Source organism: Phascolarctos cinereus, unplaced genomic scaffold (genome assembly GCF_003287225.1).
Source record: "Phascolarctos cinereus isolate Bilbo 61053 unplaced genomic scaffold, phaCin_HiC Scaffold_3;HRSCAF=262, whole genome shotgun sequence".
In the NCBI taxonomy this organism is placed as follows: Eukaryota; Metazoa; Chordata; class Mammalia; order Diprotodontia; family Phascolarctidae; genus Phascolarctos; species Phascolarctos cinereus.
In genome coordinates, this window is record NW_027555736.1 from 58689162 (window position 1) to 58711936 (window position 22775).

The 22775-nt window shown below is 43.6% G+C and overlaps 1 long non-coding RNA gene across 4 annotated transcripts in view; it reads right to left on the reverse strand.

Annotated features, from left to right (window-relative positions):
* LOC144456262 (uncharacterized) overlaps positions 1 to 21338 on the reverse strand; it is a 96447-nt gene extending 75109 nt beyond the window's left edge. For all 4 annotated transcript variants that reach the window (XR_013485197.1, XR_013485199.1, XR_013485200.1 and 1 more), the window contains exons 1-2: positions 21163 to 21338; positions 14871 to 15166 (exon numbers count right to left, since the gene is read on the reverse strand). This is a non-coding gene — a long non-coding RNA (uncharacterized LOC144456262). The remainder of the gene's footprint in view (positions 1 to 14870; positions 15167 to 21162) is intronic.
* Between the last annotated feature and the right edge of the window lie 1437 nt (positions 21339 to 22775).

A 22775-nucleotide genomic window follows, 5' to 3' on the forward strand; every position in this document is an offset into this window, starting at 1 on the left:
TCCAAATCATTTTATAGATAAGGAAACTGAGGCAAATGGGGTTAAGTGACTTGCTCAGGATCACACAGCTAGTAAGTGTCCAAAGCCAGATTTGAACTCAGGAAGATGAATCTTCCTAACTCCAGTCCCGGCACTCTGCAACACCTAGTTTCTTATGAAGGTCACACAGGTGGTAAGCACTGAAATTAGAATTTAAATCCAAGTCCTCTGATTTCACCATTGTACTTTGAGCTTTAATTTATCCATCTATAAAATGAGGATAATAAAACCTAGAGTGAGAAGCAGCATGCTGTAATAGAGAGTTGGCCTCCAAGACTAGAAGATCTGGGTTCAAGTTCCGCTTCTGACACCTCCTGGCTGTGTAACCCCAGACAAGTAACTTAACCTTAAAAACTAGACAATTCTCCAACATTGTAAGTTGAAGAAAATGTACCATCCTGCATTCATAAAGAGGAGCACCCAGAGTTGTCAAACTCATGGCATGACTGGGAAAACTGAAAATGTAATTGGGAAATTTTTAACAAGAACTAACACACACACACACACACACATATACATGTTAGTTCTTGTTGTTAAAAATTGTGTATATATAGTAATATATATACATATATGTATATATATATATATGTGTGTGTGTATATATATATGTGTGTGTGCATATATATATATATATATATATATATATATATATATATATATATATATATATATAAATGTAAATGTATAAGCGTTGATAATGTTAGTTTTTTTTTCCAAGTCAACAGGCAGCCCTGAGGGATGTTTCCATTTGAGTTTGACACCACTGCTATAAACCAATGAAATGGCAAGTCAAGGCCCTAGGCCCCATCTTAAAACCTGCAGTACCCGCATCACAGGGGTTGTCGTGAGGCTCAAATCAAATGTTCTATGTAAAACTCTTTGAAAACATTAAATCATCATAAAGGTCACTTACTGTTATCTTCCTCCTCATCATTATTATAACATGTTTCCCTCCTATTGTTATTGCAATGGAGACAGGGCAGGGAATAACAAAGTCTAGTGACCAGATTGAGTGGAGAGAGCATCCAGATGTGGTCCAACAAGGGAAGAAGAGAGTCGGGCTACCACATTAAGTTCTGGGGACCGTGTCGGAGATGCTCAGTCTAGAGCAGAGAATTTCGGCTTATGAGAACTGTCACATTCAGACTTGGGACAGTAGAACAGTGATCAATGGGTACAGGAAAGCGGACCTCAGCTCCACGTCAGCAAGATTGCTCCAGCAAATCCAGGCTGGGGCCCTTGTCTCCCACCCAACACCCCCCACCTTGCCTTAGAATCCTCAGTCCATGGAGCTTATAAACCAAGCAGCCACAAGCACAATAAGAGTTAGCATTTCCGAAGCCCTTTAAGGTTTACAAAACATTTCACATATTACATTTGATTCTCACAGCAATCCTCTGGGACAGGGGCTATTATTATCCCCATTCTAAAGATGGGGAAACACAGGCCAAAAAAGGTTAAATGACTTGTGCAGGTATGTCGGGGTAGGGATTTGAACTCGGGTCTTTTGGCTCTCTATCTACTATAACAGCTGAGCATGTGACAGGAAGGAGCAGTTCTTTCAGTGAGTGGAGATGGGCGGGTTCAGGAGGAAGACGGAATAGACAGGCCCAGATCACAGGTTAGATTCTTTGGATCAAGATTCCATTTAGTCTTCTCATTAACTCATCCTGGGTTCCTCCTCCAGGCACATTCTCCCTGTTGGATAATTCCTCCATTCTTGATTCCACTAGAAAATGGAATTTCTTAACCTGATGCTTCGAGTATGTTTTTCCTTCTTTTTGTTTCCCTGAAGAGGTTGTAATTCCATGTTCCTAATTCACTGCCAGCCCCCAGATTCCTGTTTATCTCCCTCCGCTCTGAGCTCCATTTGTGCCAACGCTGTCTGGCAAACCACTCTGAGAGGCTGCCTATGACCCCAGCACAGCCCATCATCTCTGATTTATTTCATCTCTCAGAAGAAAGCCTTCAGGGACTCAGGGAAAGGGCCTGGCCACCCACATGCCAGTCTGCAAACAAAGGCTGTGGGGAAGATGCCTTGCAGTCTCTGAAAGCCCCCATTTAAGAAATGCTAATATGCTTAAGGAGGGTCACCCCTCGAGTTGTTATGTGTCAGAAACCACAGCTAAGCCAAGCATGAGTGGCAAGGCTGTGGTACAATGGAGTGGTACAATGGAAAGGACTAAGGCCTGAGTTCAAATCCCAACTCAGATTCTTGAATTAGCTTAGGTGGCCACAGGGCTCACATCTAAATCTATGAATTTCCATTTTTCTTACAAGGAGAATTAGTTCCCCTCTCAAAGTGAGCTCTCTGAGACTCTGTGCCAACATCCTGGATTTCTCTACCTCCTACATAGCCCTGAGATTTGATTACACTCTGTGACTTTCTCTGAACTCTCTTGGACTGCATTCTCTGTCCTCGGGAGAGTCCTTTCCCTCTGGGTCTAATAATTGTCCCCTAATTACTAGAGAGGAATTGCATAAGCTGATCCTTGGAGTCGGGAGGCCCTGGGTTTAAGATCTGCTTCTGATACCCAACTTGAGAGTTCCATGCAGTGATGAAATCAAAGGACCATCGTCCACCCATCACTGTCTTGCTTCTGCTCCCTTCCTTCTCTAAGTGTGGGGATTATGGCCCACTCCACTCTTAGCTTTTATTCCTTTTTAATTGTCTAAGAATTTAGTGATCAACTATCGGCCAAGTTAGTTAGCTATAATAATTTCTTTCCTCCTTCATACCACCTCCTTTCTTTCCCCAGATAGCACATTCTTCTCAGATTGTTGTTAGATTTGTTTTTATCATGTTTTGGAAACTCCCTTTGTGGAAGCTCACTCTAACTACAGCTTGAGAGAGTACTTAGGGGGCACTGAGAAGCGAAGTCAAAAGTAGTTTATGGTGTGTACTCTTTGCTCCAGCCATACCACTACTAGGTCTGTAGCCCAAAGACATCCAAAAAAAGGGGAAAGGACCTATTTGTACAAAAATATTGATAGCAGCTCTGTTTGTAGTAGCAAAGAATTGGAAATCAAAGGGATGTTCATCATTTGGGGAATGGCTAAACAAGCTATGGTATATGATTGTAACGGAATATTATTGTGCTGTAAAAAATGACAAGCAGGATGATTTCAGAAAAGCGTGGAAAGATTTACATGAACTGATGCATAGTGAAGTGAACAGAACCAGGAGAATGTTGTATACAGTAACAGCAATATTGTTCCACAAAGAATTGTGAATGACTTAGCTATTCTCAGCAATACAGTGAGCCAAAACAATGCTGAAGGACTAATAATGAAGCATAATATCCTTCTCCAGAGATAGAACTGCTATTGATTAAACAGAGACTGAAGCATGCTATTTTTCACTTTTTTAAATTTTTTTCTTTCATTCGACTTGTCTTGAACAAAATGACTAATGTGGAAATGTTTTACATAATTAAGTATGTATAACCTATATTTGATTGCTTACCATCTCAGGGAGAGGGGAGGGGAGGAAAGGAGGGAGGGATAGAATTTGGAACTCAAAACATTAAATAAAAAATTTTGGGTTTTTTTAAATTGGAAAAAAAAACCTAGTTTATATCCCATGAGTGACTTGTCCACAGGTTTTCCTGACTTCAAAGCTCTGTCTAGCTACACCTTCAGACACTAGTTAATTACCAAGAAGATATTCCCCACTCCAGATAATGTCTCTCGATTTCAAACAAGGTCTTTGACGACCAAGAGCACCCTTGCCTATTCTCTGTGGGGATGAGCCCATAGGACAAACCCCCAGAATTGTAGCTGGGTTGGTTCCTAGCTAGGCTGGAGAAGTACCACCCCAAAATTGCCATGTGAAGCTTCTGTCTCTACCACAAAGGGCCACCACAAGTCCAGAAATATATTGAGAGTGGGAAGGGACCTTCTAGGTCATCTAGTCTAAACCCCTCATCTTAAAGATGAGAAAGCCCAGAGAAATTAAATCCCTTAAGCAAGGTGACATGACAACAAAGCCAAGATTTGTATAGAAATTCCTTCTGAGATTCAAAAATCTGTTGGATCTCAGACAACAATTGGGAGGGCGTAATTCTTCTGTAGCAGGTTGCTAACAGGTATGGTCAATGTAGAAAAGTGAGCACGACCCCCACCCACCCATAGTATGCTATGCAATCGATAAAACTTAGGGCTCAAGGGAGTTTGCCAGTTGAGTGCAGCAGTGACATTTGTATGGCTCTCTCTAGATGGATCAGGAAATTTATATGTCCCTAGAAACTCAGCTTCTGTCAGGTCAAAGGAGCATTTCTTCAGCTTGGCATAACTTGTACTGCAAGATATGGGTCAGGACCATCTGGACACGCATGGTATGCTGGACCAGCCTCCAAGAGGAGATCAGGATGTCACTGAGATATATCATCACTCACTTTCCCGCAGGTCTCAAAGATATCCTTCCGAAATGGCTGAAATACTGTGGGTGCACTGAATAACTCAAATGGTATCACATTCTCAAGCCCCATACCAAGTCCAGATTGCAGCCTTCTGCTCATTGCCTTGCTGGACTAGAACCAGATTGTACACCCTGCCCCCCACACCCACTCTCCAGCCCCTGAGAGATCCAGTTTGCTAGAGACCAGGGATGCCTGAAGCTGGTCTAACAGATGAGGCACTGGTGGGAGGGAGTACTGGTCACCCCCAGTAAGGATGCCCTAGTATCACTGCTCACCTCCAGTGACCTTGTGTCCTGTTTAACAAAGAAAGCCAAGGTCACCGGGAGAGACAGGTGAATTAGTAAAACATAACCATCTTGGATGAGCCTTACTTCCAATTCTCAGATGTAGCACACGCACACACACACACACACACACACACACACACACACACACACACACATATGAATGCATGTGTGCATACATGCCACTGGATATGGAAGAAAAATGCAGTACTCTACAGTTTGAGTACAAGGCTGTAGGAAACAAATTCAGTAGTTAATCTCTGAACATGCTAGTTTAGATGAGAGATATGCCTTATTATACACTCAGTGGTAAAAGTGGGTGGTGGGGACTTCAGGGGACTTGACATCCTGAATGGGACTATCTCAAAATTTCTTGAAGATATCCAAAGTGTTTTTATATAACTTCATATCAACTTTGTGAGGTATGTCTTATTGTATTATTATTTCCATTTTACAGATAAGGAAACTGAAGTAGTTCATTCAGAGACCCACAAATGGTGCCCAGTGATGGGAACAGAACATAGATCTTCCTGGCTCCATCTCCAGCTTCCTATCTACTATTCCATTCTGTCCCCAAGAAATGTGCAGGTTTCCTTATACCAGCAAAGTGGTCCCATCAGTAACCTGGGACATGAGAAGGAGATGTGGAGAATGAGTAAAGTAGTATAAGGGATCATTAGTAGCTGACACTGATTTACTATCTGAATGTGGACATTAGACTTACTGAGTATGCCAGATAAAGGGTACTTTGGAGGTGATGGGCTAACTTTCTTCTCCAGTCATAACCTCCCAATGACTCCTAGTAATCATGTGCAAGTTCTAGGTTTCATGCATTTGTGTTCAGCTCTCAATGCCCAATCCAAGAATGAAGAGCAGCTTGAATGGCTATGAAGTTAGCTTTGGCCAAGACTGGAATATCCGTGAACTTCACGAGAGTCTAATCACAAAATCACAAAATATTAAAGTTAAGAAAGACCTCAGATCATAGAAGAGGATCAGAGGTCTGTAGCTGGAAAGGACCTTAGAGGTCATTTAGTCCAACCCCCTCATTTTACAGAGAATACTGACAACCAGAGAGATTTAAGTAATTTGTCCAAGGTCCCAGACTGTGGGTAGAAGAGCTGGAATTTGAACTCAGGACCCATCATGTCAAATTCAGTATGCTTGCATCTGGTCTAACAGGCACTTACACAGGAATACCCTCTATAACGTACCTGACAAACGGTCAGACTCTACTTGAAAATTACCAGTTTGAGGGAACCTTATGAGGAGGAAACCAACTGATTGTTGGACAGATATAATTGTTAGGAAGTTCTACCTTAAATTGAGCCAAAATCTGCCCCTGCAACTTCTACCCATGATTCTTCTCTTTCCAAGCTGAACAAATCAAATCTAATCCCTCTTTGACAAGACAGCCCTTCGGACATTTGAAGACAGCAATCATTTTCCTCCTGAATCTTCTCAGGTTAAACATCTTCTAGGTTAAACATCCCCCAAACAACCTTCAAGCAGCATGACTTCCAGTCCTTTGAGTAAGGTTTATCTGAACCCAGACAGATTTTGAGAATACTCTTGTGCCCCCTTTACATAAAAGTAACACTTCTGCCTTTATGGAGGTCTGTCTCTCTCCCTTCCCATTTCTGTGAGGGAAAAGCAAGGCTTGGCTCTCCCTACCTGCAGAAATTCAAAGTCAGACAAAGCAAGGCCCCTGCTACTACAAGAAAAAATGACCACCAGGCAGCCAAGTCACTAAGTTACTAAATGTCTCACTCAAGGATGCTAGTCTGGGAGTTTCACTGGTTCTTAATCTAGAGGCTTTGATGGATAAGGTTAGATGGATTTTTATCTTATCCACCCAACAAAGCTCTGCCGACATGTGGTCATTAAAGTCCTCCTATTCCTGGTCTACCAGGATAGTCTTGCCCAAGTCCTGGTCATTCACCCCCCTCCCCAAATACATTGCAGAACCCAAGACCAGAGACTGACTTTGGTAGGATTGCCATATCTGTTGGTTGGCAGCTTCCTGTTGCTAAAAGTCTTCAAATACATGCTGGAATCCTGTGCTGAACTCTAGACAGGCAGGTGGTACAGTAGATAGAGGGCTAGAGTTGGAGTCAGGAAAATCTGAGTTCAAATATGGCCTCAGACACTTACTTGCTGTGTGCCCCCAGGAAAAGTCGCTTAACCTCTGTCTGCCTCAGTTTCCCCATCTATAAGGTGGGGATAATAATAGCACCTAACTCCCAGTTTGTTGTGAGGGGCAAAGGGAATTAACAAAGCACTTTGCAAATCTTTAAAGCACTGTCTAAAGGCTAGCCATTCCTGACTTTACCACCTTTGGCCTGCTGACATATTCCCCTCTTGTAGCACTGAAAGGCTATTGTGCTCTATCCCACAGAAGTGGCATTGGCACCAATTATTCAGGATGGGCTTGATCCAACTGCAAAGAGCAGGATGCATCCTGGGAACTCTCCCAACCAGGATGAATGGCATATTATGGCATGAGGCTGGTAGACAATGAACAAGTGTTAAAATGGGCTACTTAAGGCTTAGCCAGGCAAGGTTTGGGATAATGAGTTGATATTAGGAAATACGGGGCAACTAGGTGGCGCAGTGAATAGAGCTCTGGCCTTGGAGTCAGGAGGACCTGAGTTCAAATCCAGCCTCAGACACTTAACACCTACTAGCTGTGTGACCCTGGGCAAGTCACTTAACCCCAATTGCCTCACTAAAAAAAAAAAGAAAAAAAGAAAAAAACATCAAGATACTGGGAAATAGATGGAGAACGAGATAAAGGACAAATAAAGGAAAGGATGCAGGGCCTTTTCACAAGAGCAGGCAGGCTAAGTAAGGCAGGAAGCTGGGAAGGCATAATCAATTTGAGCAGATGGTAGTTCAGATGGAAGATTGGCCAAATGAAAGACTGGGACCAGAAAAGTTCCCAGTATCATAGGATGATAACACCATAGATTTTAAAACTAGAATGGATCTTAGAAGTATAAGAGATAAAATTAAGGTAGAATAAGGCACAAAATTTGGAGCATGATCAATGTATTAGTAAAGTGTGAATTTGCCAATAAATAGGAACTCAGTTTCCCAGGAAAGCTAAGACCTAGAGTGAGGAGAACAGCTCCTTTTCATAGTTTTGGGGAATACAGAGCAAAGACCAGGTCTCTGTAGACAGGGAATAAGTCATGATTGGTTAAAAGAACTTGACACCATGAATGGCAAAATCAATATGATTGGTTACAGAGCTGAGGCTTGGGGGACAACATGATTGGTTGGAAATTGGGAATGGGGGGCTACCCACAATCTCCTCTGTCCTTCTTATGACTAAGAAATGTTTACTGTTTGAGTCTACTTGCAATGTTAGAGACAGTGGATTAGACTTCTTTGGATAACAAACCAGACATGCTTAAAGGACAGCTCGGTGGTGTAAAGATACTAGATCGGACTCCCTGGTGTCCACCTGCTTTCTTCAAGGGTAACAGATTTCCTTGACACAAGAATAGAATAATGATTAACAGGAGAAATGGATTTCTAAATTTAATTCAATAGGCCAGATGAATTTTTGAACTAAGTTCAGAGACAAAGATTCATGATTTAGGCAGTTACAAGACAAAATCAATTAACTGTAAATATTTTTTAAAAAGACAGAAAATCAATCATTTTTTCAGATGTCATCTAAGACAATTCTCCTATTTTTCAGATGAGAAAACTGAGGCCCAGAGAAGTTAAGTGAATTTCTCAAGGTCACACAGGTAAGTTAAGTAATAGAATCAGATGGAAGACAGGGTTCAGGCCAACATTATGGGATCACAAGATCATAGATTTGTAGCTTGAACACATGTGTGAGGTGTTACCTAAACCGGGGGTGGGGAACCTATGGCCTCAAGGCCACATGTGACCCTCTAGGTCCTCAAGTGTAGCCCCTTGACTGAATCCAAACTTCACAGAACAAATCCTTTTATTAAAGGATTGGTTTATTAAACCAGTCCCTTTATCATAAAGATGAAAAAAACCTGAGGTCTCTGGGCAGGGATATAATTTACCCAAAGTCACAGAGCCAGTCAGTAGCAGAAAATGAGGAGTCCATTCCTGGTCCTCCTGATTGTCAGAACACTAGCCAGAATCTCTCCTAGAAAGTCAAATTGAGGTACTTGTCCAGAAGCCTCCAGTTTATGGGCTCAAGGATTTCTAGGCAGCCCCATCATGGTGGTTGAGGGGGTGTGTCTGTGTGTCTATGTCTATGTGTCTATGGAAGGGTACCATCTGTTGAGCCTTAAAACAATCCCAACTGCCCATGGGAGGAGTGAGACAAGGGACCTAGCCCAGCTCTGCTAAGACCGTAGCTTTATCAAGAGTTGCATCTTCTTCTTCCAAAGAACCCTCCAAGTCTGCTATATGCTTGGGGTAAGCAGTCAAGGCCTAGAAAGGAACAGAATTTTAGACCTGGAAGGGACCTCAGAGGTCATCTAGTCCATGAGCATGAAAAAGAATCTTCACAATAAGCTATCTGAACTCTACCTGAGACTTCTGTTACTGTGTGACTGATTTCAGAGTTAGGGTCAGTGTCTGTATTAGATTATTTGCCTAGGGCCCCAACAGGCTGACTTAATTTAAATTCATTTTCAGGATTTTTTGTGCTGATACACTGAAAAATCTAAGTTTTACACATGGAGGAAGAAGGTTGGGAGGGTAAATTCTGACTTTCAATCAGCACCAGGTTTTCATCTTTGCCCAGAACTATGAAAAGAATCAATGTGGCTATGCAGCATATGGCTGCACTATTGTGCCCTTAATGGAGCTCCAAGCTCCAGGATGTGATGTGGTGAAGGGGAGGGGATAAGCTGAGCAAAAGGCAAAGAGGTTAATAGGAAAAGAGAGGGGAAATCTGTTATGTACATCACTTTCTGGTCATCTCCTTGCTAGCCACCATGCCCCTGGAACCAGAAGCCATGCTCCAGAAGAGCCAGTGGAGAGAGAAAGGAAAATTGAAGAGACATGAGAAAGAGAAAGAGGATAAACACGAGTTAGGTCCTAAAGAAGGTGTAAGGGAATGGATCATGAAGCATGCATGGGTGGCCTCAGGAAAGAGGAAGGATGCCTCCTCTCTTGTGATTGGAGGAAAGCAAAAGAAAGTGAGGAGGAGGAAAAGGAAGAGGATGACAAAGTTTGAAGAACAATAAAAGAGCTCACATGGATGCCCTCAATCTATTCAGTTGAAGTAGAAGGCTGCAAATGAAGAAGGGGAGCAGAAGTTGAGAATAACAGAGAAGACAACAGAAGGAAAGAGGCAAGAAGCAAAGGTAAGGGGAGAGAAGGAAAGAGGAGAAGAGAGAAGAGGAGAGGAGGGGAGAGGCAAAGAGAGCAGAGGAACCTTAAGAACAGTCAAAGTGAGGGATAAAACGAATTGTAGATAAGAGTAGGATAGAAAACTTAGCAATAGAGAAGGCCCAGCTGAGGTTAATTAGCATAAGTTGGTAGTGGATGAAGTCAGCTCAATTTCATGATTTTCTCCAGCCCTCTTCCATAGCCCTGGAGTGGGAACAGGGGAATCAGATGGTAGGGGCAACCCAGGGATGGAACCTCATAGGTCCGGAATGGTGGGGAATCAAGAGAGGAAGGTGTTGGAGGATAAAAGCCAGGGTTACAGCTAGCTGACACAGTGGATAGAATGCCAGGCCTAAAGTCAGGAAGACTCATCTTCCTGAGTTCAAATCATGCCTCAGACACAACTGTGTGACCCTGGGCAAGTCACTTAACCCTGTCTGCCTGAGTCTCCTCATCTGTAAAACGAGCTGGAGAAGGAAATGGCAAACCCCTCCAGTATCTTTGCCAAGAAAACCCCAAATGGGGTCATGAAGAGTCAGACATGACTGAAACAACTGGACAACAACAAATTCAATAAAGCAGCTACTGGAGAGTGAGACTGAGAAGTCTTATCTCTCAAAATGAAATGAAAAACTTTGTCTCTGAACAAGTTAATTCTAAGCAACAGAGAACAGATTGGGGGGGCTGCTAGGGGAAAATCACCCCGGGGGCGTAAGCCAATCAGAAGCCAAAGAAAGTCCAGAAAAAAAAATTCATGTATTATCTCTGTCCCTACCTGGGCCTACACAGGCAAAACTTTGAGAGCACTGCTCTTCCTTACAAGTCCAAAAGCTGAGAGGAGAACCATCTCTTTTAATTCCCTTAATAAAGACTTCTGAAGAGAAGCCTCTGACTCAGAATAACCACCTCGTCTTTTATGAAGGGCCCCAGGACAGCTCCGAAGGCCTGTTTGAGGATGTGGTCAGCAGCTGGCCAGGACCCAATAACCCTCCAACTCCTGCTGAAGAGATTCGTAGGCAGACTGAAGCAAGACTGCTGCTTCTCTCTCTTCCCTCTCGCCTCCCTGCATCCTTCGGATCTACTATCAGCTTTCTTCAGGAGCTGTTTCTGTCTTCATCCTGGTCAAAGGCGATAGGTGGGAGGACAGTCCCAGCACCCTCCTTACTCTGGCCTCAGCAAGAGCAGCCAAACTCCCAGTTCCATTCCTCGGTCTCTTGTGGACTTTTTGACTACACACCTCCCCTGCTCCCCCTGCACCCCCAGCACCAAAGAGGAACAAGACAGGGTCCCTTCTGCAGCCTTCTTTGCAAAGAATGGCTCCCAATGCCCCTGCAATGGCCTGAAGCCACACTGTCAAGCAAAGCCCCAAGAGGCAGCCTCCAATCCTGCCCCCTGTCTTTTGATTTTCTCTCCCCCTCAGTTCCACAGGTTTTGATGCCCTCAGCGGGCATATGTCTAAGAAGGGTTGGTAGTGGTTTTTGTCTTGTTTTGTTTTATAGCCTCTCTTCCCAACCCCCCCCTTACTCACCCCCCAACTCAGTGTACACTGGGGAAAAAAAACAGTTTGTTGTATTGTGCAATCTTTCCCACTCAGTCGTGTGTGTGTGTGTGTGTGTGTGTGTGTGTGTGTGTGTGTGTGTGTGTGTGTGCGTGCTTCCTGAGGTTGGAGCTGGGCTGGGCTTTTTTCTAAAGGAGGAAACACACTCCCCAGAAAGAAGGCAAAAGCCCTCTTGGTGGCCAATGCCACACCATCCATCACTGGGATAAACTGGAAATGAAGAAATTCCCCGGGATGGCTGACCATCCCTGCCCTGGCTCATCCCGGAGCCTGCTGGAGTACACATGCTCTGTTTGGAGGGGGATGTGGGGGCATTACTGGAGCCTAGGCACCAAAGAAATTCTGATTTTTACAGAGACAATTCTTTATTTCTCTCTGAGCTCCTAAACCTAACATCTGGCATGACAGCAGAAGCTGCAGCCCTTAGATGAGTACAATTCAACTCAACAAATATGGATTTAACACCACCTGTGTGCCTGAGACAGGGCTACAGACTGAGGATGCAGAAGCAAGTGAAACAATCCTTTCCCTCAGTGACTACAGCGTTCCCTATAGACGTAAGGAAGTACAAAATATATACACTAGGTATATGTTGTAAGTGTATATAAGTATATACAATAAGTGTAAGCAAGCTGTGAGTTCAAGTTCTAGCTTATCCACTCAGTAGCTGTGTGACCCTGGGCCATGCTATACCTCAGTTTACTCACCTGTAAAATGAGGATAACATTAGCAACTGTTTCACAGGCTTGTGAGAATCGAATGAGATGATATATGTAAAGCAAACTTCAAAGCTCTATATAAATGTTAGCTGCTGTTATTATAAGAGTTAATGCAAGGTAAAGAGTAACAAAGATAAGTAAAAATCAAATAAATTGCTCTGAGAAATTTTGGAAAGGGAAAGAAAATTAAGTGAGGGGAAAGTGAGAAGTCAAGAAAAGTATTGCTGATGAGGAAATAGATGGACTAAGACCTGAAGGAAGAGAAAGATCATAAAAGGCAGAGATGAGGAAGGGGGGGGGGCAGAGTTGAGTGAACCAGTGGCGGAGAACCTGCAGCCTTGAGGCCACATGTGGCCTCCTAGGTCCTCAAGTGTGGCCCTTTGAATCCAAACTTCACAGAACAAATCCTTTTATTAAGGGGGAGGTAAAAGGTAGGCTCTGCAGCTTCCTACCTGTGTGGTCTTGAGCAGCAACCTGCCTGGGATGGCAGTAAAATGAGGAAATTGGACCTGAATGGATTCTATGTGCTGGGCACGCTGCTAGGCACAAAGGACACAGAGACACACCCAAACAGACCCTGACCTAAGACAGCGTACCTACTCCTGGACAGATCCAACAGATAAATGCATACAAAATTTATACAAAATCATATCAAGAGAAAGAGGGCAAAAACAATTTTGATACTTGAAACATTATTTTTATCTGTCTGGATATTCTTTATACCAATAGAGATCATATATACCTTAGCAAACAAGCATCTCCATGACTTGCTGGAACCCAAAATATTCATCCTTCAGTGGCCAGCCTCAGGGGGATGATCCTTTCCCAACCCTGTTGCATGAACTTAACAGGGTTCACTTGACTTCTCATGCCTCAGTTCCCTTGTTTTGTAAAATGATAATATTATAAGAATACCACACATGCCTGAAGGCAGAGTGCTGGACGAGAGCGTGGAATCATAGATTCTCTAGCCTGGAAGGGACCTCAGACATCATCTAGTCTGATCCATACCTGAGGAAGAGCTGTCCTTTACCATAGCCTTTGACACAATAACTATACCTTCATATACCATGTGCCAGACTTCTTATTCTTTGTTGTTGTTCAGTCATTTCAGTTGTGTCTGATTCTTTGTGATCCCATTTGGAATTCTCTTGGCAAAGATACTGGAATGGCTCACCATTTCCTTCTCCAGCTCATTTTACAGATGAGGAAACTGAGGCAAACAGGGTTGAGTGATTTGCCCAGGGTTATACGGCTAGTAGATATCTGAGGTTGGATTTGAACTCATATCCTGCCAACTCCAGCCTAGGCACTCTATCTCCTATCACCACCTAGACCCAGGGATTTGTAATCAGAGGACTTAGGTTCAAATCCCAACTCTGCCACTGTCATCTGAGTGACATAGGGTGAGTTCCTTAGCTTCTCTGGATTTCAGTTTCCTCATCTAGGATCCTTTGATCTCCCAAGGCAGACCTTTCCATTTGGGGATGGGTCTAATTGTTAGGAAGCTGTTCCTTGCATGAAAATCTTTCTGTAAGTCATCACATCTTAGATGAAAGCATTCCCAGATAGAGAGAGTACAGGGTGTCCCAAAAGTCTTAATGCTGTTTTAAGTTATTCTAGTTTAAGTTAAGATTTTTGGAACACTTGTGTATTAGATATGTCCTTTATGATAATGACATCTAACTAATGGCAATGACACCTAAGTCACCAATTTGTCATTTTGGGGAGAAAGACATGTTTTTTAGGTAGACGTTCTTTTCTTGAAATTGCCCTGTTGTTAATATGTCTGCCCTTGCATCACCTTTCTCTCCTTAGAAATCCAGAGAGGCTGGTTCTCAGTCACTCTTCCCTCTAGCAGCTACAAGAAGATGTAGAGACTTTGAATCCCCTTAGAACCTTCCCGCCTCCCATTTCTATGCTGATCCATTCTATACTTTTCCAAGCACTTTCTTGTCTATGATCTAACTTGATCTATAAGATAACCCAGGGAGGGAAAATGATGGCCCCCAGAGAGGAAAAGACTTGCTTAAAATTACACAGCATGAGGGGCAGTGGATAGAGTGCAGGGCCCGGAGTCAGGATCACTTGGGTTCGAATCCAACCTCAGCCACTTACTAGCTGTGTGACCCTAGGCAAGGCACTTAAACCCTGGTTGCTTCAGTTTCCTCATCTGTTCAATTATCAGGAAAAGGAAAAGGCCAACCATTCTGGTATCTTTGCCACGAAAACCCCCAAAAGGGGCTTTCACGAAGAATCAGAAGACTAAAAATAACTCAGTAACAACAAACAGCAAAGTCAGAGGCAGGGCCACAACTCCAGCCCAGCCTCCTGACTCATCTGCTCCACACTGCCTAGGCTTAGTTCACTGGTCTCTTTACCCCAGCTTTGCAGGCAGAGAAAGATTCTTGTCCTGGCATCTCACAGCCAGGGAGCTCGTGGATGGCAGCCAGAGTGGGGGAGGGTGACCAGCAAATGAGAGGAGGTGGGGAGAGGATTTGAAGCAGTGACTCACCCGACTCCCTTCAGGTGACTTCATCCGTGTGGCTTGTCTGCACTTGAAGGGAGAGTCAGGCACCTCTAGGAGCTGCGGTTCTCGGGTCTAATTATTGTTTTCTGCCTTGTTTCCTGTTTGGGGGCTGGCAGGCCTCATCACCACCGGGATTTGCAGATAATAAGCAGTTAGCTCCGGCTTCTCCTTTAGGGAACTGGTTCTTTTCCAGAGGGTGGGGGAAGGGAGTTATGTTAAGCTGCAGGCTCTAGCAATGGTGGATCTCTGGCGGGCTGGGTGGGCTGCTGTTCTTCTAAGGTCTGGGGGACGGGGAAATAGGAAAAATTGATCAGGGATCTTGTTTCTGGTGGTCATGATAGGTGCAGGATTCCTGCTCCAGCCTTCCTATACTCCAAGTTCTTTTCTCCAGGCTAAACGTTTCTTAGTTCTTTTCACTAGATTTGCTAAAATGACAGAATTGGAAGAGACCTTTGAGTTCATATCATGAGACCTGTCCATTTAACAGATGTGGAAACTGATGTCAAGAGGAGTAAATTCACTTGCCTAAGGCCACAAAGCTAGTAAATGACCCAGGCAGGATAAAGTCACAGTTTTCTTGATTTCCTCATCCAATGATCTTTCTACCATGCCACATTGCCTCTCAAAATATTATCCCCATTTCACAGATGGAGAAACTTGGACTTAGAGAGATGGAAATTCTTGTCTGTGGTGACTCAAGAAACAGACCTTGAATATAAAACTGGGACTTTGGACGTCAAGTGCACTGTTGTCATCATGATTTGACATTAATGCTACCTTTTCCTTTCCTCCAGTCTATGTGACAAGCTGATCCTGAGAATCCCCAGTATGGCTCATTGGCCAAAAAGGTAGAAAGCCTGAACAGATAGAAGAACAAGCTCTGAATTGGCACTGGAAGACCCAGGATCATAACATAGCTCTGCCAGTTACTAGTTCTGTGGCTGTAAGGAAGTCACCAGATCTTGGGGGGGGCGGGGTATGTGTGTCTGTCTGTCTGTCTCTCTGTCTCTGTCTCTGTCTCTGTCTCTGTCTCTCTCCCAAAACCTCTTTCATCAACTATAAAATGGAGATAACTTTACCTGCCTAACCTACCTGGTTAGAGAGTTGGCCTTGGAGTCAGGAAGACCTACGTTCAAGGTCTGCCTTGGATGCATAGTAATTACGCAACAGTAGTAGATACTCGAGCTGTGTGACCTGTGTGATCTAACCTCTGCTTGCCTCAGTTTCCATATCTGTAAAATTAGGATAATAGCACCTTCCTCCCAGGATCAAGTGAGATAATAATTGTAAAGAGCTTAGTACAGAGCCTAGTACATAGTAAATGCTATAAAATGTTAGCAATGTTGAGGATGATGATGGTGGTGGTGGTGGTGATGATGACGGTAATTATGTCATTTAACTTCTCTGTCACCCCAGGCAACTCTCCAGGACTATATGCTAGTGAAGAATTGACCATCTGGTGTGGAAGATATTTCCACACCAAGGGTCTGGACTAAAATATGTGTGTGTATGTGTGTGTGTGTGTGTGTGTGTGTTACCAACCATGATGCACCAAAGTGACTAACATTTACTATGTACTAAAGAAATAGCCCCTGCCCTCAATAATCCTGTGAGACCCTGAGTGAGTCATTTAACCTCTAAGATTTTAAATTGTAGAAGGTACCCATCAGAGTACCTCATCTGCCTTGTTACATAGTCAATGCTTCAGAGATGTTTTTGGAACCTTATTTGTCTCTGGGAACCTCTACGGAAGTCCTGTCCCCTCCCCCAGTTACAAATAATGTGTCTTAGTCAATCAGTATTTATTGAGCACCTACTGTATTCCAGTCACTGTACTAAGTACAGGGGTACAAAGAAAGGCAAAAGACAGGGAGTTCACAGTCTAATGAGGAAGACAACATGCAAGGAATTATGCACAAATAAGACACATGTCAATCTATATTTATATATAACCTGTATCTACATACCTACTGATATATATATATATATATATATATGTGAATATTATATACATAGATTAGATAGATATATCTAGATGTGTATGTATACACAAATACATATATACATACATTTGGATACAACATATGTATATACATATATACACATACATATGAAACTCAAGGCCACAGAATTCATACTGCTCAGCTTGGCACTTAGGACCTTAGCACAAATTGTAGCTCTGCCATCTGCTGCCTCTGTCACCTTGGGTGAGTCAATTAACCTTTCTGGGCCTCAGTTTCTTCATTTGTCAAATGAGGAGGTTAGACTAAATCTGTAGTTATCTTCTAAAAAGTATCTTCCAGCCCTAAATCTATGACCCTAAGATTTTAGCATTCTGTCATTAACTCACAATGGAACCTTGAGTAAGTTACTCAAACACTTCTGAACCTAAGTTTTCCTCTCTGTCAAATAAATGAGAGGAGGGTGTTGAACTAGATGCATCTACAGCCATTTCTAGCTCTGGAAATCAGTTGTTTCCATTAGTGAAAAGAGAAGACTCGACAAGGGGGATGGAGAACTGGCCTCAGGAAGAGTCTGAAACTCAGTGGGAGTCACACAGAGGCTGTGTGACCATGATGGTGAGCAAGTCACTTAACTTCTGTGTGACCCAGCAATTCTCTGAATTGCAAAAGACTCTGAAGAAAGAAAGAAGGAAACGGAAGAGAAGGGAAGGGAAGGGAAGGGAAGGGAAGGGAAGGGAAGGGAAGGGAAGGGAAGGGAAGGGAAGGAAGGGAAAGGGAAGGGAAGGAGGGAAGGGAAGGGAAGGGAAGGGAAGGGAAGGGAAGGGAAGGGAAGGGAAGGGAAGGGAAGGGAAGGGAAGGGAAGGGAAGGGAAGAAGAAAGGAGAAAGGAAAGGAAAGACTACCCCTTACCATGCACATCAACCAACAAATATTCATGAGGTGCCTACTGCTAGATACTACAGATACAAAAATCTTCAATAAAACAGTGCCTGCCTTCAGGAAGTTTACGTCCTATGGAGGGAGACAACACATATACATATATAGTCATACAAGGTAATGAGGGGACACTAGTAGCTGAAGGAGCAGAGAACATCCTCTTGTAGGACCTAGCATCTGAGCTGAAGGAAACAAAGGTCTCTGAGAGCTGGAGTGGAAAAGGGAGTGTTTTTAAGGTATGTAGGATGGCCTGTGTAAAAGTACAGAGATTGAAGATGGAGCAAGAAGGTCAATTGGACTAGACTGAGGAATGTGTGAAGGGGAGTAATGCATAATAAGGCTGGCAAGATAAGTGGAAGGCTTCAAATGCCAATAAGGAAGACAGCTAAGTGGCACCATAGTGTACAAAGTACTGGGTCTGGAGTCAGTAAGACCTGAGTTCAAATCCAGCCTCAGACATTTACTAGCTATGTGACCCTGGGCAAGTCCTTTAACCCTGTTTGCCTCAGTTTCCTCAAATGTAAAACAGAGATCATGATAGCACCTATCTCCTAGGGTTCTTGTGAGGATCAAATAATATTTGTAACCACAGTGCTCGGCACATAGTAGAAGTTTAATTTTAAAAACAATTGTTTAAAGTTTGTATTTAATCATAGAGATAATAGGTGACTACTGAAGTTTATTGAGTATGAGAGCATAATGGTTAGATCTGTGCCTTAGGAATATCTCATCAGCAGTTGTGTGGCACATATCCTCTTGCTTTTTACCCAACACATCCCCCACCCAAACACAATCTCTCCTTGAGACCTTTGTTCCTATGGCTGGGAAGCCCCCAGTGGTGTAAACTCATCTCATGGAAAGCATTTTTCCTCAACAAACTTAAAAAAAAGCAAGAGACTAGAACAGTCCAGATTCAGGAGGAGCCCTAGAGGCCTTTTACCATCCTTAGAGAGGCCCAGCTCCCAAGGAGAAAGAGATGGATTGCTCATATCTGCATATGAATAGGATTTGTCCAAAAGCAATGAAAAGCAGCGGGGCTGATTTGTTTCCTCCAGAAAATCCCTCTCTCTGTCCTTCCCATAGTAAATGAAACAGAAGGTGAATATTTCAAAAGCTGCCTCTTTTTGGAAGCAGCCCAGCAAGAACCTCCCCCCACACACACACACACATAAACACAGAAGGCAGACTGGGCCACAGTCCTCAGACTCCCTCAAGGGCAGAGTTTAGGGGATAAGGTGCCCCTTGAATCTCAGGAGAGAATGAAAGAATGAGCACCTGTGTGCAAATACATAAGGATGTATGTATTGTGCACATGAAACTAAGTGTACGTGACTATAATACATGTGTATGTCAATGTGTGTTGTAGGACTGTGGGTATGAAGCCCTGTGTCTGTCTGTCTGTTCTGACTGTACATATGAGATTCCTGTGATTTTATACAGGAGACTATGGATGTGTTGTGGAGCTATTGTATGTGTTTCACATGTGTAGTCTGACCACACATGTGAAATTCTGTGCTTATGCCTTGTGATTCTGTTTGTGAGATTGTGTGTGTGTGTGTGTATGTGTGTATGTGTGTGCACGCGCGCCTGGCTAGACATACACGTGTACATGTGTAGGTGTATTATATGCAAGTGAGACTGTATATTTGTGCTGTCATAGCTAAGTATGTGTTGTGTGATATCTACATGTGAGACTGTGTCTACATGGTCTGAATACATGTGAAACACGTGGGTGGACAATATCTTACTATGAAACATATGTGACTATCTGTGAAACCCAAAGTGTGCATATATCTGTACAAAAGACTGAAAGTGTGAATATGTGGTATGCGAGTCTATAGATTGGGTTTTGTGTGATAACATCAGTTAAGCTCTATGTATAACTGCATAGGAACACACATGTATAGGTGAGTCTCTGAGCGTGTTGGGAATGGGAGGCCAGAGCAGGGACCTGACCCAGCTCATTCTCTTCCCTGAGGTCCGTGCTCTATATTCTTAGCGGCCCCTGGAGTTCTCCCCTCCCAGGGACCCCTAGGCATCCGCACCTTTTCTCCCAGATACTTCAAAGCCCCTCGGTGAGCCCCCTGAGCTTCAAAGGAGGCTCCTGCCGCCGGAACTTCAGGACTCTTGGGGCCAGCTCAGGGTTTAATGATTACAGCAGGAAGCCGGACTGAGGCACCTGCTGCAGATTCCCATGACCTTTCCCATCATGGTTCAACCATTTCAGGTACTCCCACCCCTTCTCCTCCCTGGCTCCTCCACCCTTCTGGGGCCAGGGACAATTAATGAAGCTCCTAAAAGAAATGAGATCTTTCCATGCAGGCACATTTGGCATATTAATTAACAGGGCTAAGAATAGTCTTGTTTTGAGCTCCTTCTAAGATTTCACCTCCTCCCCTCTTTGAGCTACAGTGGGATATTCTCTTGCAAGGTTATCTTGTGGTACCAGGTAGGATTCTAGTCTCATCATCTCCTGGGCAGGTGGCTAAATTCAATCCAGAACACCACCTCTCTCTGAAGCTTTCCCTAACCTCATCCAGGAAGTCTTCAGTGATCCCTCTCTCATCTGAACTGACCACACAATTCCCTCCCTCAAAAACTGTCAAGGGCTCCCTCCTGTCTCTTCAGCCCAGCATTGAAGGCCCTGTGAAGTCTGACTCCAAATCACCTTTTCAGCCATATTTTCCACTACTCCCAACATCTTTGTACCATTAGGCATTCCCATCTCTGAAAGCCTGCTGTTCCTTCAAGCCTCAGCTCAGATGCCATCACCTATATGAACCTTCCCTGATTCCCCAGTTAACATTGTTCCTCTGTTCCTAGAATGCTTTATGTGAACCTCTCCCGGCCCCCTTCATTCCTTCCCAGGTGTTATACTATTCATTTCATATGCATTCATCAGAATTCACTTTCCATTCTTCTAGTTAGAATGTAAGCTCCTTGAAGGCAGAAACCGTACTACATTCTATCTTTGTATCCCAGGCCCTCGCACATAGCAGAATTGTTGAAAGAACTCTAAGACCACCCAGGGGCCCCTCACCAGTTGGTATTAAAATGGCAGACAATACAAGATCCTATTATCGTCCCAAGGGCATTCATTGCCTAGACAACACCTTAGATCTAAAAGGGAACGTGGAAATCATTTAGTACAACCTCTTCACTTTTGGCCTAGGAACGCCAAGGGCCTTGTCCAAGTCACAAAGTGAGCGGCCCCTGTCTTTCAGCTCCCAGGCCAATGTTCATCCCCACTAGACTCTGAGCTTTTTGAGGGCAGGGGCTAAGAATTATAGCATTTGAATCTCTCTTCTTCTAATACCTATCGCCTGTATTGTCTATACCACTCACAGGATGCTTATTATAAGTTGCCTTGTTACTAACCTTGTGTGTGATCTTTGCATAGTTCTTCAACAAGTCAAGGCAACAAGTGATGGCTTACTATGTGTTAGGTGGCGCCATAATGCAGAAAGCACCAAGCCAGGAGCCAGGAAGACTCATCTTCCTGAGTTCAAATCCAGCCTCAGACACTTGCTAGCTGTGTGACATCATGTGATGACCCGCTCTTCCTGTTAGAAAACAATGGAAAGAACCACTAGGTAATCTTGGATAAACACCCTTTCCAATAAGATGAAAGCTCCCCATTGCCCTAGGATGATTTCTAGGCCATCTAGCCAAAAGTCAAGGAGATTTATCCAATGACTCCACACAGACCCCAGAAAAACTGTTAGTCCATTACACTAGCCCACTGGCCGAAGTGCCTCCTGAGGACGATAGAGGTAATTCAGAGGAAGAAGGGATAGAAGAGGAGAAAAGAGGTGTAAGAGAGGCAGCCATGAAATGGAGGAACCGAAGTTTTAAATTAAAGTGGAAAATCAAAGTGGAGACCCCGAGAACAGGGACAACATGGTCAGGGCTCAGGGAGAGGATGCTTTTTTCTCCTCTTTCCTGGTGTGTTGGAGGGAAAAAAGGAGACCCAGGCAGGGAGCGGAAGAGGGGAAGGGAATGTTAGGTAATAAATGTGATTAGGTAAGGTAAACAGTGGCAGGCCCACTCACACACTGCCCTTCAGCATGCAATTAGTTTGTTAACAGCTTCACTATGCAGGACGTCTGTGTTCTGCCTCCTAGCTTCCTCAGTCAGATACAGTAAATCAACTTTACATCTTGCTAGCATGGCAGACAATATCTGGAAGCCCAAGAAGGTGAGACAAATGGAGATATGAAAAGAGAAGAGCAGCATAGTGAGAGATGCTGGAAAGAAACACAGTGAGAAAAAGAGAAGAGGAAGAAGGAAGAAGAGGAGGAAGAAGAGGAGGAAGAGGCAGAGAAAGAAGAAGAGGGAGAAGGAGGTGGAAGAGGAGAAGTTGGAGAAGGAGGAGAAGGAAGAGGAAGAACAAGAGGAGGAGGAGGAGAAAAAGAAGAAGAAGAAGAGTTGGTGAGTAGGATCATAGAGGAATAGATTAATATACTCTTCCCAATGGCACTGGGAGTATTGGGTTTGATCATGGTACCAAGGCAACAGGACTCTAGCTTTCCAAGCCTCTCACAATTGGAAGCAAAGGCTGTTGTTGAAGAAGATTCCTTTCTGGTTTAACCAATGCGGGCTTCTCCTGTAGTTCTTTAAAAAAAAAAATGACTAGTCAAAAGTCTAATGTCCTTGTCCAAGTTCTTGCTGTTTGACCTTGAGACTGACTTTGTTATCATCCCTTTAACTAGGGGAGTTAGGCTAGGTGATCACTAAAATCCCTTCAGGCTCTGGTGTGCTGAGGTTATACAAAGTATTTTTTTCTTATTTTAACTTAGAGACAAGGGAAGAAAAACCTGACAAATATTCCACATTATCAACAGGTGAAGAATGCCCATATATGAACATGGATTTAGAAACAGCCACAAAATGCCTTCATCAAATCTTTGGCCTAAGCACAACCCCTCCTCCCTGGCCCCAGCTTCCTTTATCTAAAGAACCCCAAATTTCACTTTCTCCAAGAAAGTACC